Source organism: Pinus tabuliformis, chromosome 8, assembly GCF_031772625.1.
Source record: "Pinus tabuliformis cultivar Carrire ecotype Pingquan chromosome 8, CPIR1, whole genome shotgun sequence".
NCBI lineage: Eukaryota > Viridiplantae > Streptophyta > Pinopsida > Pinales > Pinaceae > Pinus > Pinus tabuliformis.
Window position 1 is genome coordinate 488867692 of NC_142294.1, and position 4924 is coordinate 488872615.

Sequence of the window (4924 nt, forward strand, 5' to 3'; positions counted from 1 at the left end):
CTATAAAAAGTTTTGAATTGTTTTTTTACCTAAATTTCAACCACTTTAACCATCCAAACAATTCCTCCAACTCGATAGAAGACTCCCTTGTTCTCTATGTCTACTCCACGCCTCAGTCTCAGTCTTCAGTCATTTATCAATGGTTTCTGTCTCAGTTTCTGTCTTTTACCCTCCATTCGCTTTGTTCTTATAGTGTTTTTCCTTTCTCGCTTTAATGCGTTAAGCCATCAAAAGCCTGAAAATACCTATCCATTGAATGTGAGTTACTTCCTTAATTTCCATATTAATGTAACTAATTCCCACCATGGCGAGGGCCATGGATTACCTCTTTTCTCCACAACTACGTCCACTGCCATGGCATGAAATTCATTTGTGATATGTTCTCGCACTAAAACAATGAACAGCGACGCCAACGTGAATCTGACAGTTTCAAAGGCTGCAGCCACGGACGGAGTGTCTTTTAGCTACAGCGATACTCTAATGGTCGAAGTAATGGTGGGAACTCCTCCCCGAAAGCAACGAATGATGCTGGACACATGCAGCGAACTCTCCTGGCTCCACTGCGCCCTCAATACTTCTTCAAATCCCCCTCCATTCGATCACACTCTCTCGCCTTCTTACAACGCAGTACCCTGCAACTCTCCCTACTGCACTAAAAAACCGCCGACTTCCCCCTTCCCACCAGCTGTGACGCCAAATGTATCTGCTCTTTCACATACACGTACGTCGATGGCACTGACGTGGAGGGAAACATCAGCAGCGATGTCGTTACTCTTCAACTTTCAAGCCCAACGGCGGTGCCTCTCCGAATTCCCGGTGTGGTGCTTGGATGCGCTTCTTCCGCGCTGCCGGGCAGCCCCGGTCCGATGGGTCTCAACCCTGGGGATTTATCCTTCGTTTCTCGATCATTGTAAACCGCCAATATTTCACGAAATGTTTCATACTGTATCGCAGATAATTTACTTTCGGGATTGTCCACGTGTCCTCTTCTTTGGAAATTCTCCGGTTGCCAAATATTTGAAAATATTTGAATTACACGCCTCTATATACAATACCATTTTGGCTACCGTATTTCGACAGACCAGCCAATTGTCTCAAATTAGAGGGTGTTAAGGTTGGAAACAACGTTCTGCCAATCCCCAAGTCTGTGTTCCTGCCAGATCACACGGGTGCCGGGTAGCCTATGATCGACTGTGGGACGCAGTTCACTTTCCTTGTCGTGGAGGCCTATGTTCTACTCAAGGAGTTCGTGCGCCAAACAACGGGCTCCTAACGAATCACTTGGGCGGGAGTTTTGTGTTCCAAGGAGCTCTGGATCTTCTGCTACGAGCAGCCCGTTAGCGCGCAATTCCCACAGATGCTGACCCCCATGACGTTGTTGTTCCGACTCTGCACAAATAACAATAGATGGTCATCAGTTACTGTATCAGATACACGAAAGCAGCGCAGGCAGTAATGCTACGAACGACATGGTAATTTAATGTTTCAACTTTCACATTCGGTAATTCGGATTTGGTGGTGATTGAGGCCAACACTAACATTATAATAGGCAATCACCACCAGCAGAATCTGTGGATAGAATATGATCTCCACATCTCGCGCATTGGATTTGCCAGTGCTAGCTACAACATCAATTGACGGCGACATCCATCGTTACTCTTTATTCAGGAGTTAGTGAGATTTTTTGCAAGTTTTTTTGGTGGGTTTTTCCGGTCAAATTTCTCTAAAATCCGGCAGCAATTTATTGAAATCGCAAGTTTGATACTCAATTTCTGCACAATTAAAACCTCCTAGTGTTTTCCAGATGCTGAATCCAAATATGCAGTTAAAAAACCATTTTAAATAATACAAATCAAGATTTAACCTCAATTTTTTCCGTCACCCAAATTTCCAAAAAATCACACTAAAAACAACTCCCTTTATTTATACTATAATTATAAAGCAGTGTGCCATCATTACTACTTGCCCTGTGCGAATGTATATTCTAGTAATATCGGGCATTAGAATTGTCCCAGCCGCTCTCTTTTTATCCTTATCTCCGTTATAAAAATATTATAACCATACAAGGATTGGAATTTGATCTGCATTCTTATTGAAATACTTCGTTTTATGATGTCTCTTCAATCTCACTATATATATAAGTATTTAAGTGGGGTTTAGTTTTGCTAGGTTTAAATTTTACGGGGAAATGTTGAGAATGAAAGTTATTTTGAGGAGTTAAATTTCTTAAAGGTATTTATACTCAACATGCTGAATCCACTTTTGTATAATTAGCTTAAGCTCAACTTAATCGCAAAAATTATTGACCTCCAAAAAAATATATTAAAAAAAAACATATATTTATATAAAATTAAATGTGCTTTTGTTTTTAGAAATGATAAAATTATATTTAAATATTTTCAGAATGCTAAATTTATTTTAAAAAATAATTTAAATAAAGAAAAATTACACAAGTTACATTTTATCATTTAATTCAAGATAAAAATGGAATTAAAAAAATTTTAGAATATTACTTAAAAAATTACATTTTTATTTTTGGATTGGAATGATACTACCAAAACACTAACCCATAATATATTTCACATTAATAAAATTTTAAAATAAGAAAACTTAAGATTTCACTAAATTTTCACTTTATTTCAAATTATTATTATTATTAAATAAAAAAAAAAATCAATATATGAGTAATATTTATACATTTAGAAAAACATGCAATAAGATTTTAACTATAAAAAGTTCACTTTCACTTTATAATAGAGGTTCTTCAAGTTATTAAAAGGTTTGGTTTTGGCTTACTAATATCACATGTTCAAAAAAACAGTAAATCTTATTCATATTTCACTTTAACTCATGTTCATATGATATTTATTTAGTTATTAATCAATTCAATAAAAAATAAATAAATATTATTTTTAAGGTAAATTTCAACGATATTTTTTTTAAATATTTCATAAAATACCATTTTTTCAAAATAATAAAAGTGATAAATTATACATAAAATTCAAGTCCCATCACCAACTCTGGCCTCTCGAGTTTTGGTGTTTGGAATCGATTTGTAGTAGTCTCGACCATGTTCAAATCTTTGGAGGCGTCAGCCATACGCTTGTAGTGTATGAGGATACAAGAAAAATAAATGCAAGTCCCATCACCAACTCTGGCCTCTGGAGTTTTGGTGTAGTCCCACCTGTGTTCAAATCTCTGGAGGTTTCACCCATATGGCGGTAGTGTAGGAGGATACAAGAAAAATAAATGAAAGTCCCATAACCAACTCCAACTTCTCATGTTTTGGTGTTTGGAATCAATTTGTAGTAGTCCCACCCGTGTTCAAATGTCTGGAGGCATCACCCATACACCTGTAGTGTAGGAGGATAAACAAAATATAAATTCAAGTCCCATCACCAACTCTGGCATCTGGAGTTTTGGTTTTTGGAATCAATTTGTAGTACTCCCACCCGTGTTCAAATCTTTGGAGGCATCACCCATATGCCCGTAATGTAGAAGGATACAAGCAAAATAAATGCAATTCTCATCACCAACTCTGGTGGTGTTTGGAATCGATTTGCAACAGTCCCACTCGTGTTGAAATTTCTCCAGGCATCACCCATACACCTTTAGTGTAGGAGGATACAAGGAAAATAAATGCAAGTCCCATCACCAACTCTGGCCTTTGGGGTTTTGGTGTTTGGAATGGATTTGTAGTAGTCTGGCCCGTGTTAATATCTCTCGAGGCGTCACCCATATGCCCTAAGTGTAGGACGATATGTAGGAGGATACAAGCAAAATAAATGCAAGTCCCATCACCAACTCTAGCCTTCGGAATGATGTTTGGTGTTTGGAATCGATTTGCAGCAGTCCCACCGTGTTCAAATCTCTGGAGGCGTCACCCATACGACCATAGTGTAGGAGGACATGTAGGATGATACAAGAAAAATAAATGCAAGTCCCATCACCAACTTGGAATTGATTTACAATGGTCCCACCCATATTCAACAATATTGAAATCCCGAGAAATGAAATTTTATAGTTCAAATTAATGTGCATGTACTTTAATGGGTCCTTCTTACTGTAGCATACGGACCCCATTTACTGGGAGAATGCAGAAGCTTTCTCCAAAATGTGGGAAAGATCTGAAGCTTATTCCCAGATTCACCATGGATTATAGGAGGCAACTTTAACATGATTACATCTCTTGAGGAAAGATGAGGAGGCCTGAGAAGAATTGATCTTGACATGGAAGCCTTTCGCGATATGATATCGGAACAAAGACTGGTGGACATTCCCACTACAAATGGGATTCATACATGGAATAACAGAAGAGGAGGTTTAAACCAAATTACTTCAAGACTAGACAGATTCTTAATATCTGAGCAAGTCATAAAAAAAGACATATTTTTTGAAGCAATGATCCTACCAAGGATGGGTTTAGATCATTGGCTGATTAAACTAGAAATCGACGTTAAGGCCAGTCCAAAAAAATGACCTTTTAGGTTCGAGGCCTTCTGGCTCAGAGATCAGAAGTTCATGACAAACGTGGAGGAATAGTGGAACCAGAGCCAGCAGATAGGAAAAAGCAGAACACAGACCTTCCAATTAAAATCATAAGAGCTCAAGGAGAAGATAAAAAATGGAACAATGAAAAATTTGGGAATATATTCAAAGACCAGCAACTCTTAGACCAGAAAACGAAAATCTTGCAGCAAGAAATAATATCAGACGACAGACGTGAGGAGAGAATCTAAGAAGAAGGGATACTAATAATCCAAATAGAATAATGAAGAAAACAAGAGGAGATTCTATGGAAACAAAAATTGAGAGTGAACTGGCTTACAGAAGGCGAAAGAAACACGAAATTTTTCCATCAAGCCATGATTCAAGAGAGACAAAGAAATCGAATTTTCTCCATCACAAATAAAGAAGGTATTTT

The 4924-nt window shown here is 37.7% G+C and overlaps 1 pseudogene; it reads left to right on the forward strand.

Annotated features, from left to right (window-relative positions):
* The first annotated feature begins 396 nt into the window (after positions 1 to 396).
* LOC149236212 (aspartic proteinase PCS1-like) lies at positions 397 to 1638 on the forward strand (annotated as a pseudogene).
* The last annotated feature ends 3286 nt before the right edge of the window (positions 1639 to 4924 follow it).